The sequence below is a fragment of the Elephantulus edwardii genome, unplaced genomic scaffold (assembly GCF_000299155.1).
Source record: "Elephantulus edwardii isolate Elephantulus edwardi_28Jun2011 unplaced genomic scaffold, EleEdw1.0 scaffold00006, whole genome shotgun sequence".
Lineage (NCBI taxonomy): Eukaryota > Metazoa > Chordata > Mammalia > Macroscelidea > Macroscelididae > Elephantulus > Elephantulus edwardii.
The window spans coordinates 27,326,757-27,341,829 of NW_006399756.1; the positions used below are offsets into that span (position 1 = coordinate 27,326,757).

At 47.7% G+C, this 15,073-nt stretch overlaps 1 protein-coding gene across 1 annotated transcript in view; it reads right to left on the reverse strand.

Moving 5' to 3' along the window:
- Positions 1 to 15,073, reverse strand: part of NEURL1 (neuralized E3 ubiquitin protein ligase 1) — an 87,267-nt gene that overhangs the window by 21,087 nt on the left and 51,107 nt on the right. The gene's annotated exons all lie outside the window — the stretch shown is intronic.

The following is a 15,073-nucleotide window of genomic DNA, read 5'->3' on the forward strand; positions in this document are numbered from 1 at the left end:
TCTACCTGCACCCACCTCCTCCCACCACCATCTACCTGCACCCACCTCCTCCCACCACCATCTACCTGCACCCACCTCCTCCCACCACCATCTACTTTCACGCACCTCCTCCCACCACCATCTACCTTCACCCACCTCCTCCCACCACCATCTACCTTCACCCACCACCTCCCATCACCATCTACCTTCACCCACCACCTCCCACCACCATCTACCTGCACCCACCATGTCCCATCACCATCTACCTTCACCCACCACCTCCCACCACCATCTACCTGCACCCTTCACCCACCTCCTCCCACCACCATCTACCTTCACCCACCTCTTTCCACCACCATCTACCTTCACCACCACCTCTCACCACCATCTATCTTCACCCACCTCCTCCTACCACTATCATCTACCTCCATTCGCCTTTCATCCACCACCTCCCACCACAACCTACTACTGTCCTTCACCCACCATTCCCATCACCACTTTCTAGTATTATACTTTACCCATTATCATCTACTTTCACCCTTCAGCCAGCACTTCTCCCACCACCATCTGCCACCATCCTTCATCCACCACCTCCCGTCATCAATATCTACTATCATACTTCACTCGCTACTTCTCAGAACCACCGTCTACCAATATCTTTCACTCAAAACCTCCTGCAAGCATCAGCTACCATCCATGGCCTTCCAGCATCCTGATCATAATAAATCATCATGTATTATCACTGTCCAACACCATTGACTGTCACTCTCTACTGCCATTATTTATTCACTTATTGTATCCAATAAACAGTCATTGTCTATCTGCTGAATACCAGGCCCTGTGTGAGGCACTGGAGATATAGGTATGACGTATACATGGATCCTGTTCTCCAGATGCCAACAGTCCAGGAAGATAGCTAAAGCATGGAGAATATCACACTACAAGACAGCCACAGCAGATGCAGAATGACCACGACAGAGACAGTGAGCATGTTCACACATTGTGAAGGCTGTAACTGATGGACCTGAGCAACTTTATACAAACTGTTGAATAGGAACCTAAACTATCATGCCAATCTTCATTAAAAGCATAATAAAATATTGCTAAAAAATCACAGTGGAAAGGGACCACAAGAAATCACTTCTCAGGAAGGTTTCCTGGAGGACGAAGAGATGCTGGAGCTGGACTGAAGAAGTTCCCTGCAGTGGACACGTGACTTTGGGGCTGCCTGGAGCTACAGTGAACACAGGATCTTGGAGATACCAAGAAGATGGACAGGTCTAGTTTCTGCAGCATCAGCCCAGGACCACGCCTTCCCTCTTCCACTCCCATACTTCCTTCTCGCTGTACATTGCCAGTGACTTCAGCCTTTTGAACACAGTCGCCCAGACTTCTGACTCAGATTTGTCTCAAGGACTTGTGTCTGGAGAAATGTGGAACTTCCTCTGCAGACAGATCAACCAGCTGCTGTCAACTTTGACTCATGGCAACCTCGTGTGTGCCAGAGTAAAACCGTGCTGCATAGAGTTTTCAATCACCGATTTTCCAGAAGCAGACCACCAAGCCTTTAAGGCCCCTCTGGGATTTGAACTTCCAACCTTTGGTTAGTAGCCACGAGCATTCATCATTTGCACCATCAAGGGACTCCCCAGATACCTTTACTACTGTAAAATAGGAAAGAGTACAGGTCTTGGTTCAGGAGAAAATGATTGACAAGTGCATCCAGGAGTCAGAGCAGGAAGAGTAAAGAACCCTCACCTGGGTGTTAAGTGGCTTCCTTCTGTCCCTAACTGGCTGGGTGGCCTTGCAGATATCACTTCTCAGGGACTGAGAGTTCACGTGGTGAGGTACTTACTTCCCCAAGACCTGAGTTCTATCTACCAGGAAGGGGAGCCTCTGGCCGCTCTTATCATCTTGAGAGAAGAGAAGAAGAATAGAAAAGACGGGGACAGAGAGGCAATGGATAGGAAGGCCCAAAATGTGACAGATACCTTCTGGGATGTTTAAAATCTGGTCCCTGCAAGGCAGGAAGCTAACAATGCACAGACTTCTGGGATGGGCTTGCCTAGAGGTAGGAAGTTTCCACAAAGGACCCCAGGAAGAGAGGGAGGGAGGGGCCCTGGGAACAAACAGCCTGGCCCAAATTCCGTTTGTATTGCTTTGCATCACTTTGCATGTTTGGTTCTTCCTTCCACAAAGGGCCCCAGAAGTAATCTTCACAGCCCACAATCAGCCCCATAAGTCACCCGGGTCTCCTGGCTTCTCTGTTTCTTGCAGCTCTGCCTACTGGGTGGTTCAGCATGAAGGGACAAAAGCCCTAATGTTGCTCAGAGAGAGACTTCCTGCTATCCTGCAGTGGGGACTTGGATAGAGGAAAGCTAGTAGTCTAGGAAGGCTCCCTGGAAGAAGCTGATGGATTTCAGGGCAGTGGAGGTTTTTAAGAAAGGGCAGAGGGCTGAGTGTGTGCTGGCTGCAGAAGTCATGTGCCCTTGGAGTCAGGCCAACTTCAGACACACTATGACTTTTGCTTTCCAAAAAGCAGTTGCTGAAGAAAAGTAACATTACACATTTAAAAATACATACATATGCGGAGATGAAGGAGATGAAAGGTACCTGCTGGGCGAATGGATGACTAATTGTGGTCAAGCGTTATACAATGGACTACTTGAAAAAACTCATTTGCTGTACAGTGGGGACCAATTCACAGCTCCCTCTCCAGTGGGGTGTTGAGGGTGAAAACAGCACCAAAGGCAAGGACCCATCTTTCTCCCAAGGAATGGCTGGCACGTTAGCAGCACCACTCACCCTGGAGGACACCACCAGAGCAGTCCAAGGGCAACTCAATGGGAGACAGGATCAACTATTGTTATGCACATAAAAGTGGGCGAATCTCAAAGCAAAAGTCACAGACAGTAGGGAGAGATCAACAAGCAGTAGGGAGAGATCAACAACTAACTCTTATCTTCAAAACCCCTTCCTCACTTCTCAGGCAGTCCCAGCTTTAGAAATTCTAGAAAATAGAAACTAAACCATAGTGGTAAAAAGTCGGTTGGCAGTTGCCTGGAAATCATGGGGGGAGAGAGGGGAGAGAGGGAGAAAGAAGGGGCTTGAAGGAAGGTCGGTTTGGTGGACATGTTCATGATCTGATTGTTGTGATGGTTTCACAAGTGTTGCATACGTCAAAAGTGAGCAAACTGTACACTTTAAATACGTACAGTTTAGTGCATGTCAATGATACTTCAATGAATTGTGTTGTTGTTGTTAAGTGCCGTTGAGTTGTAGGTGACTCATAACGACCCTATGAACAAAAGACCTGGACAACTGTATAACTTTTGTCTTTTCTCCAGGTTCATAGGGTTTCCAGAGGCAAGCTATTACGGAAGTGGATGCCATTCCTGCTTCCAACTTGTTTTAATTGGGGAGCTCCACCAAACACTGTCCACCATGGGTAACCATTCTCGCATTTGACTCATCAGTGGTCACAGTGTTTGGCTTCACAGCAACCACAAGTTACCTCTGTATGGCAAGTGGACAGACCAGGGTTCCACGATCCAGAAGGATGTTTCACCAAAAACAATTAAGGGCAGGCCCTAGGGCTGCAGAGTAGAGTCACCCACCTTTGGCTTGGGAGCATGACTTTCTGTCCGCTAGGTCATTGAATTAGGATTAAAAAAAAAATAATAACTCCAGGCCTGGAAGTTGATTACAGCCTGCCTTTCATAGCACCCACTGAGAATCCAAAGGCTTCAGCCCCCTTTCAATAAGCTTTCTCCTCTTCATAGGCCTTTCCTGCTGAGGTCCTGGGATCTTGGCAAAGGTTCAGGCTCTGGGCCAATGCGGTAGAAGAGAAACTCAGAGGCCAGAGATCCAGGCCACAGAAGGACTATTCCCGTAGGCTAATCTCTGAATCCATTCCTTCCCAGAGTCCAGACTCCTGTCAGTTCCAAGTTTGAGGGGATATGGGTAGGATGGACCAGAACTGTCCCAGTCATGCTGGCTGATAGCTGAGCAGAGGGAGAAGGGGGTTATGGGGATCCTGGCCTCTGGAGGGACAATACACTCACACAGATGCACACATAAATACACAAAGGTAATCATATGGGCCAAACCCAGGGAAGCACACTTAACAGATGTAGTGGAAAGAAACTGCACTACAATCTTGAAGGCACACAGTTCAAGGCTACCAGCTGCTCCGCAGGAGAAAGATGGGCAATCTCCTCCCGTGCAATTAACTGCCTCTGAAAACCCACCAGTGGGTCAGGTATGGGTCAGTTCTGACTCTATGGTACACAACACACACACACACACATACAACCTACATAGCTACATAAAACAACAAGAGAAGAAATAGATACATGCTGGAAAGGGTGCGGCCAGAGTGCTCCTGGAGGCAAGGATGACGAAGCTTCGTCTTTCACACTTTGGACAATGTAGCTAAACAGGGCTATTCCTTGGAAAGGGAATAGCTTGAAAAATTGGAGAGTCAGCGAAGGCAAGGAAGATCCCCCAGGAGATGGACTGACACTGTCTTCACGAAAAGGCTCTTGTGTTGCAGAGATGGTGAGGACGGCCCAGGAGAGGGCAGGTTTCAGGATGGCTGTTCATAGGGTCGCTGTGAGTTGTACTCAGCGGCATCCAACAACATCCACAACATAAGAAACACCCAAGAATAACTGCAATCATTCATTTATCAAGCATTTCCACTTGCGAGGCTCTGAACTGTTTCACACAGGCTTTCCCACACCCCACTTAGAGGAAGCTTATGCACCTGTTGTTGCTGCTAAGTGCCTTCAGGTCAGCTGTCTCATAGCAACCCTGAGCCGTCTGCCCACCCTCCGCCATGCCATCACGGCAGTCACTGTATCAACCTGTCTTATTGACAGCCTTCCTCTGCCAATGACTCTCTACTTTCTCGAGCCTGATATTCTTCTGCTGGGCCTGGACCCTCATGAAAACATGCCCAGAGGAGGGGACACTGCTGTTGTTAGGTACCGCTGAGTTGGAATTGACTCCTCGCTGACTCTCCAGCAGGTTCTCACAGACAGTACGTCTCACAAGAGGAGACTGTCCATCTTTTTTTCCGTAGAGCAGCTGGTGCATTTGAACAGCCTCCCTTTGGGTTGTCAGCACAGCTCCTTACCACAAACCCACCAGAACTCCCTACGGGATATTGTCGTGTACCATCAAGTTGGAACAGACTCATACCTGACATAGTTCTCAGAGGCAGTAAGCCACCTGCGCGAGATTGTTCATCCTTCTCTTGCAGAGCGGCTAGTGGATTCAAACCACATGCCTTTGGGACTGTAGCTCAGCTTCTTACCAGCAGAGCATCTCACTTTACCCATGGGGAGTCTGAGCCTCAGATTAAGTGGCCTGCCCTAGATCACACAGTCAGCAAGAAGGAAAACTGGGAGCCAAATCCAGGAAATCAGGACCAAGGTCATGAGCCATTAACAACAACAACAACATATAGGAAGGTTTGATGTGCTGAACACATTTCCTTAACTCACATGACATTGTAGTCATTATGACCTTTAGGGGTCAGTGAGTCTGTGTTAATGGAGGAGGAACAACTCAAAAGGAGGGTGAGCATGGCTGTACCACGAGGAGAATGTCACCAGTGCCGGTGAAGAGCATGTGAAGAAACAGCCGAATCTGTGCATGGTACGCACATGTATTCTCAACAACAAAACTTAAGAAGGAAAACAAATTGTCACTGTTGTTAAATGCCGTCGAGTCGTAGATGACTCACAGCGACCCTATGAATGAAAGACCTGAACACTTGTACTTATTTAAAAACTGTTCACTCACATGCAGCTAGAAGCCCCTCCTGTCACATGCTGAGGGACACGTGGCCTTCGATTCTAGTCTATTGTCTCCACTGAAAGGAAAACCAGGTTCTCAGCTCATACATTGCTGGTGGGATGTAAAGTGGCACAGCCAATGCAGGGAGTGGTTTGGCAGGTCGGTCCCTCCCAATCATACGATGTTGCAATCCACCACTGGACATTTCCCCACAAGAACTGACACCTCCAGCCAAACAGTGACCCACATGCAAGTGTACAGCAGCTTCCTAACAGTCCCAACACTGGAAACAACTCAAGTGTCCCTTAGCTGGTGAGTGAGTAACAAAATGTACTCCAGCTATACAATAAAATCCAGTTGTTGTTGTTTTTGTTGTTGTTGTCGTCATCAGGGACCCTAAGGTCAATTCCCACTCAGGGCAACCACATGTATAACCACCATCAAATGCTGTCCAGTCCTTGCAAAGACTTTTTAAAGTGCTAAGGAGCAACGATGTCACTTTTTTGGTTGTTTCTAGATTCTCTATTGTAAAAGTGGCCTCTGGGGGGGGTGGGATCTGATATCCTCTAACTTCACAAGGTGAAGAGGAAAATCACCATTAACTTCATCTCATAGCTGAGTGCTGTAAGTCAGAGAGGTCGGACACATCTCCTCACTTCAACTTTTTCACCAATTCTAACACTAACTGTCCTGTCCAGGGCACACTCCACTCCTCTCCTGGGTTTGGTAATTCTTTGCAATGCCTACACAGGAACTCACAGACTGTATTCACAAATATGGGGATTTTCAGGGAAGTAACAGGGTATATAACTCAGGATCAGGAATGACTCAGAATACAGATCTTTGATTAGGAGAGCTTTTTAGCCACACCCATGAGCAGGTGTCTTCCTGGACCTTGACCCCTCAGCTCAGCTCCTCAGTCCTCTTGGGCCTGACCTTTGTCCTACTTGGGCAAAGGTTACCAAGTCCTTTAGCCACACCCAGAGTCACCCTACTCCATCAGCAAGCCTTCTTGTAGACAATAAACTTGCTCTCACGTGGGTAAGCCTCTGCCAGTCTCCTGGTTGTTCTCTGATAGTTCTTAGCTGCACTTGCTGCTGCTTCTTTTTTAAAATATTTTTTTATTTTATTATTTTTGTGTATACCATCAAATCAGATCTGACTAGTATAGGAGGAGACTGCCCCTCTTTCTCCAGCAGAGCATTTGGTGGAGTCAAACCGCGTACCTCAGAAATTGCAGGGCAGCTTCTTGCCACTAGGCCACCAGAGCTCTCTTGCTTCTTACTTTCTTGTGCAATCTCCAGCATCACAATTTTTTTCTTTCTCCCAGCTCTCAATTGTCAGCGCAGGGACACTCAGCCCGAGGGATATATTCCACTCTCAGCTCTTCTTAGAGGTTGTTAGGTTCCCTTTTTAATACTATGTCTCTTATAAGTAAAAGCAGCATGTTTTCCTCAAAATCCTCTTGTACGTTGTTGTCTCCATGGCTTCCAAAGAATAAAACCAAAGATGTACAGAACAAACATACATGTCTGTGCAAAAGTGCTGAAGAATGGTTTGTATTATTGGGTGAAAACACACGAAGTAAGTTCCGAGGAAGCCACCCAGATCACGTCAACAAGTAGAATCACAATCCCAAGAGCCATGCGCCTGCGCTGGTGAACCCACTGCTCTGGGAATTCATGCAGTTCATGATAAACACACACACCATTTGCTGTCTGATTTTAAGGGCTTTTATGAGGTCTTAAAAAAAATAATGCCTGGAAACTGGGCAAATCTGAGTCTAAAAGAGGGTCAGCCCATCTCGCTTCTCCGCCCTTTTGCTAAGATCAAGTGTAGAACTCAGCCCATCTGGCCTTCCTGCCCAGCGATGGCATTGTGATGGCACCATGAGCAGACCTTGCCAGGCTCTGCTGCTACCAAGCACCACGGCCACGACCTCACAGGGCTGTCACCGTGCCCGGCATGATGCCATACTAGAGGCATCAGTGCCCCTCGGAGCTAGGTCGCTGACGCCACCCAGTTCCACTGGGCCCGGGAGGACAGGAGCGGGGCTCTTAGGGCCAGAGGATCACCTCTGACTAGACTCACTGTCGAACTGTCAGGTCTGCAGCCCGCCTCACCTCAACGATGTCACTTTGAGGACTAAGGTGCACCTCACCCAAGTGATAAGTCTTTTCAATCACTCCATTTGCATCCAAAAAGCTAGACAATAAATACAAAGACCAAAGAGTTGATGCATTTGACTTATGGTAGTGGTAAAGAATATTGAATATACCATGAATCCTGAAAAGAAGGGGCATCTTTCTCTTAAGAGGAGCACAGACAGAATGCTTCTTAGAAGGAAGGATGATGAGACTCATTTCATGTACTCTGGATATCAGCAGGGACCAGACCCTGGAGAAGAACATCATGCTCATCGAAGGTCAGTATAAAAGACGACCCTTAAAGAAATGGGTTGACACAGCAGCTGCACTGATGAGCTCCAACAGAGCAACCACTGTGAGGATGAAATACTAGACAGCAAGAGTAAAGGAACACAGCCAGTGAAACACCCAGCGACATGGGCGAATCCCAAAAGCATTATTTATACTAAGCGAAGGTAATAAGAGTCAGAAGACTGTCATACTGTATGCTTCCATTTGTGTGACAGTGTGCTTCCCAGGGGCTTGGAGAAGGGAAGAATTTGACTGCAAAAAAAAAGGACCTGGTGATTAAAATGTCCTTGATCTTGACTGTATTAGTGGATATGAAACTTTGGTCATTGCTGTTAGTGGCTGACCCGCAAGTCAGGGTCAAGATTCCTCCATAAGCAAGGTCAGCCTGGGCTTACTTGTGATGACTCACTTCTGTCCACTCAGTAGTGAACAACTGCACGGTATTTTTCACTACATCAGTGATTCTGCTTCTAGGTGCAGCCAGCAACTTTCTCTCCCACAGCACCCTTCTACAGCCTCAAAGCCTCTTTTCATAGTTACATTCCTTACTGGGCATGTTGTCAGAAGGGACCAGTCCTTGGCAAGAGACATCACGCTTGGAAGGGTAGAAGGTTGCGGCACTCTCTTGGAAGACCCCAGATGAGATAGACCGGCACATGAGATGGATTGCTGTGGCAGTGGGCTCAGGAGTGTCGGAGATCGTGAGGTTGGCTCAAGACAGAGCAATGTTCAGAGCCATTGTTCACAGGGTGCCTAGGAGTCATAGTCGACTCGATGGCACATAACGACAATCGGGGATGGGGAACCCAGTAAGCAAAGTAAGCAAGGACTTGCGTGTACTTACACACAAGTCTGTGACCACTGATTTCCTTGATTTGAACTAAGTCCCGACCTCAATTCCTGGAGACCTGGTCCACAACAGAACAGAAGGCTACCTCATCCACCATGATTGAGACAAATTGACGCTTTGAGCTGTGGTGCTGGAGAAGAGCAACGAACATCTCATGGACTGCCAAAAAGAACAAACAAGTATGTCTTGGAGAAAGTGCAGCCAGAATGCTCTGTGTAGGCAAAGATGGTAAAGCTTTGCCTCATATACTTCAGGCATGCTGGTAGGAGGGGCTATTCCTTGAGAGAGACATAACTGCTGGTGAAGGCAGAGGGTTAATGAAGGAGAGGATGACCCTCAACCAGGTGGATTGACCCAGTGACCTCTGCAATGTCAGGAAGTGTGAGGATGGCACAGGATAGGACGCGGTTCAGGTCTGCTGTTCATAGGGTCGCTGTGGGTCATACTCGACAGCCCCTAACAACAGTAATCCACAGGGGTTTTGTTGACTGGCTTTTGGAAGGAGACCTCTGGGCCTTTCTTTGTAGTCTGTCTGTCTGAGACTGGAAGCTCAGTGGAAGCCTATGCAACATCAGAGCAACACTGACAGAGGAGTGGTGCTAGTTGTGAGGTGATCTGGCCAGGAACTCCACCTGTGTCTCCCACAAGTGAGCGGAGAAGTCTACCATTAGGACACAGCTTCTAACTCATATCCCTAGCGCACAGGACCTGGGAGTAGGGTAAAGATGTGGGGAGGACGGCTGGGCATTCAGGCTCGGGGAGAGGAGAGCAAAGGGCCTGGGGATGCTGAGTCTGCGGGCCGCACCACCCATTCGTGGTAAATGGTCCTGTGCCGGAGTCTAGAGCAGAGGCTACATGGTGGAGTGGACCTGGGGGAGGGTTTGTAAAACAATGAAAGAATTTTTCTTTTACTTTTCCAAGATGGTAGTGTACTAGGGGGGAGGGTCGGGAGGGGAGAAAAGTGCAACAATGAATGAATGGAAATCCAAAGTCTCTGTAAATTTTTACTGAAATTAATAATAAATTTAAATAAAACAAAACAAAAAAGCACAAATTAAAAAAAAATGGTCCTGTGCCAGCCACCTGGCACCCTAAAGAGCTCCCAGAGAGGGCCCCCATTAGTGACGGCTTTACAAGCTTCTCGGGAGCAAGAGTGGGGGCACACCCCTCAATCAAGGCTGCTGTCACCACAATGGAAAACACACACACTCAAAAATACACATACACCCCCCCCCCATTCCTTCTGGGCATTTATGAGCTGCCAGACACAAGACTAGCTAGCCCTCAGGGTGACTCCTCAGCCAGCTCCGATCACATTCCTGCCTCTCAGTGGGGTCCCAGAGGAGACGCCTGGACTCCAGCTGCTTCCAGTGGGACTCCCCAAAGCCCCCACTAAGCTCTGCCCCAGAACCATGCTGAAAGAGTCCAGGGTGGGCTCAGCTGGGCTGTCAAAGAAAGAAACGAGACTGCTCCCACCAGGCTTGGCAGATGGGACACACATCCCCTGGTGGCCTGATACAGACCCTCGAAGTTAAGTTCTCACACAGTCAGAGTGAAAAATTCAAATCTCCAGCCCAGCACCTAGCTCACCACACCACAGGTTCAAATCTGGGCTCTGTCACTAACTCGAGACATTCAGGAGCCTCCAGATATCTGCTGAAGATTCCTTTAAAAATGAAGTGAGATGGTGCATGTGAAGCTTGGTAAGCAGTTGCTGCTGTTGGTATTAAATCACATCACGCTTTCCTATCTGCTCATCTTTGCTCAAGCTATCTCCTCCTGCCCCAAGCCGTCCATTATATCTTCTTTCCCATGTCTGACCTGCGCTTCACCAAGTGTCGTCTACGGTTTAAGGCCCAGCTGAAACCTTTTGTGCTCAGGGCCCCTCAGCCCTCTGGGCCACTAGTTCTGACCTAAGGTCCTGAATATCTGAGCTGACACCATCATTTGCCTCTCCAGGGAGTGAAGTTGGCCTCACTGGACAATGGGGTGGGACAAAGAATACGACCCCTGGAGTCTAGAGATACTGTTCATAAACCCTGGCCAAACACATACTTGCTGCGTGAGGCTAGATAAGTTGCTTCACCTCTCTGGCCCTTGGTTTCCTTCTTTGTTAACTGGGAATAGTCATAGCTGCCTGCTCTCCCTCCAGGGCTGCTATGGGGACTTAGATGTCAAGAGATAGGCAAGAATTTTGTGAATTGTTTTAATGCCTGATTGCAATACAAGGTTTATTCAACTTCGTATCAATAAAAGCACCACCACCAGCTCCACAGGAAATGACCAGTTCATCCAATTAGCTCAGTAAGAAGCTGGACACATCTGTTTTACCTGGCCCTCAAAGCCCTAATCCCGGATTATACCGGGGTGACCCTGATTTGGGCTTGCTCAGATTTACTAATTGAGCAGGGCCCCTCTGGGGGAAGGAACATGGTGCCGGTGGGGAGGAGGGGAGAACAGGCTGGGTGGGGTGACAGAGAGAGCCTCAAGGATGAATATTTCAATGTTCCTTGAAGAGACCCACCTTGCTCGCCTATTTTCTACCTTTAGTGTTTGGCCCAAGCCAATGTCTTTGCTAAGAATCTTTCTCCTCTCCACCAATATACCTGCCTTTGTCACACTGGTCCTTTATTCAGGCCTTGATTTTTAAAGGCTACTTTCTCCCTGAAGCCTGTCTGTGACCCAGACCAAACTAGGGGGGCCACTGTGGACCTCCAGGTTGTCCAGCAACACAGTGTCCATCAAGGGAGCCTTCTGCAAAGCTTGGTTCAGGCACATAGCTGAGCCCACATGTCCTGAGGCAGCCACTGCTGGCCTGCATTAACCCGATGGAGTGGACCATCCTCAGAATTGAAAATACAGCACTCCGATCATTTTCTGTCTGCAGTGCAACTTCCAGGCTGGAAAGGTTGACAGATTCTTTCTATCCACCTATCTGGTGAACTGTGAGTCCCTTGAGGAAAAAGAACACAATGGAGAGATGGTGGTCTACTGGTAAGTGAAATATCCTTCACCTTCACGTCCAACACAGGGAGGTCAGGTGGTTTAGTGGTAAGGAGGAGCTGTGCGGCCAGTCCAAAGGCACGAAGTTCAAACCCACCAGCTATTCTGTGGGAGAAAGACGGGCAATCTCCTCCTGCACAATTCACAGCTTCTGAAAAAAGCCACTGGAAGGTCCGCTATGAGTCAGTTCCAACTTGACAGTATACAACACGTTCAAAAGAAGTTCTATCTACCTTCAGCAGCAGCGGGATCCAGAGTTGGAAAGGGCAGAAGGTCCACATGACCCTGGCCCAGAATACTGCTGTGCCTCAGTGTGCCAAGAAACCGAGCATAATCATCGTGAAGTGATACAAGCAGAGCTTGGCGATTCAGAGCGACAGCAAGAAGGAAAAGCAAAGTTTTCATGTATTATTTTTATAACATGAGTGGCTAAGTACCTCTTGGTTCCCAAGGATAAAGTTCCTAAATTCCTAAAGGACATTCCTGTCACGGTTACCTCAAGAAAACCTAAGAGAGAGGATGAAGAAAGTGTGCAGCCACAGAAGGATGTCTCTGGAACTGGCATGCCAAGTGGTGTTCCGCTCTCTTTTTGTCTTCAAAGAGCTGTACACTCTACAGCATGGCATCCCTGAAAGTGTTTCACTGTAGGGATTGTAACCAATGTCACAAAACCAAAATATGAACTAATCACTAGATGGAAGATGAATTTGCTCTATAAGCTTCCATCCAAATCAGAATTTTTTAGATAGATAGATAGATTCATCCTGGAAAAGGGTTAAACCGGATGGCTCCTTGGAGGCAAAGATTCATGTTGTGAGGAGAGACCGGTCCTTGGAGAGGGACATCATGCTTGGGAGCGTGGAGGGACAGCGCGGGAGGGGAAGGCCCTCTATGAGGTGGATTGATTCAGTGACTGGGGAAATTGGGATGGGTGTGTCAGAGACAGTGTGATTGGCACAGGACAGAGCGGAGTTTAGGGCTGTTGTACATAGGGTGGCTATGAGTCGCAAGCGACTTGACGGCACATAACAACAACAACATATATATATGTATGTGTGTGTGTATATATATATATATCAATCACACTTTCAACAGCCCCTTGGTTGCCTGCGAGAGACAAGGGGGAAGGAAGACCATGAAGTTCTATTCTTTCTCTGTCAGACACTGCACCAGAAGCATTTCAGACACAACTTTTCTCACCCTTCCTACTCCCTGGAAGCTAGTCATAGGTAGGAGCAGCCTCCAGGATGACTTCAGAGATCCTTAAATCCTAGAATTCATGCCCTTTTTGGATTCTTTCTCCTTCGAATATGGGCAAAAGCTAACAACTAACTTCTAATGAATAGAATGTAGCAAATGAGATGGGATGCCAGTTCCAAGGCTGGGTCATAAAAAGCCTATGTTTTCCATCTTGCCTACTATATATATCTCTTGCTGTCTCTTGAGTTGCTTCCTCTGGGAGAAGCTGAGCACCATACTGGGAGTGTGAAAAGAGCAGTAACATGAGGGTAGCTGGGTCTGACTTCTACCCACTTCATAAAGGGGAACTGTCCCCATCAATAATAATCATAGCAGCAAAAAGACAGCTGCTTGGTCAGACATGCCACCCCCCCCACACACACACACACTCCTGTACCTCTTTCTACCAATCATTCAGGTTTGATATTCATAGTTGACTTAGGTTTTACTCACAGCTGTGGAATCAAGAATAGAGTTTATTAGGGAAATAAGTTGGAGAGTGAGGGAGACAAAGTCCAGGCTCCGGTTTCATTTCAATAATCAAGTTTTTCCTTCCATCATCTTGCAGGAACAGAAAAACCTTTAACCATGGCCTTTATCTCAGGGCTCCTCTGGTTACACCTTGCCACAGTTTATCTAGAGCAATGCCAGAGTCTCTCCAACACCATCATGAGGGCCTTGTCACCAGGGTCTTACCTCACCAGGATCTTGCTCCAGCCTCCTTCAAGTCTTGCTGCCCAGTGTGGAAAGTACTCTCTTTCTTATGCTCTTTCTGTCTCACAGCTGTTGATAATTTGCAAGACCATGTGCCTGCAGTTAAGGTAGCTGGAGACCAGAGGGAGCTAACATAATAGCTAGGAAAAGCCAACTTTTAAGCTAATATTGCAGGGAGGAAGTCCTGAAGAAAGTACCTTGGGGCAAAACCAAAGGCTGCCATTCACCATATGAACACACTAGAATATAAATTCCCTCCAGCCAACCCTTCACATGAGACCACAGCCCCAGCCAATAATTTGATTGCAATTTCCTAAAAGTCACTGAGCCAGAGGCACCCAGCTAAGCCATGCTAAGTCCTGACTCATAGAAACTACGAGTGAATACATGCTTGTTTTTCAAGCCATTAAATTTATTACACAGAAGTCGATAACTACAACAGTATCAATAGTCCTATTTTACAGATAAGAAAATATTCTTGGAAGTAAATGATTGACCCAAAGTCATATAACTGATAATCATCAGCTCTGGGCTCTAAATGGATCTTCTGCCACTTCACAGCCCTCCCTGCAAGCCCCAGCTTAGTTGACCAGTATATCCAGTCCTTCTCCTCTACACAGCTCTTTACTTCATCCAGGTCACTTTCCTGGGACCTCTGTAGCACATGAGCTTATCACTTTGTCATTTCTAATCAGGGCTTAGGGACCAGGTTATCACCCTGCCATCTCTCACAGAGTGCCTAGTTATGCAGACAGCAGACCCTTCTGTTCCCTGGAGCGAAGTCACCATGAGGAGGTGGGGCAGGAGCGTGGTAGAGGGTGAGCATGATGGCCACCTTCAGAGCCAAGTTAGCCTCCAACCAAGCCTCCTTGCTCACACTCAGATTGCAACATCCCAATATCCAATGTTTGTACCCGATGTGCACACAGCTGTGCCCTCCAGCATCCTTTCTGTTGGGAAAGGGACAGTTCCTTCTCCTCTCTTCCCCCGTGTCCCATCCCAAGATTCCAAAAGAGGATTTCAGAGATATCTATTCTGGGCTCAG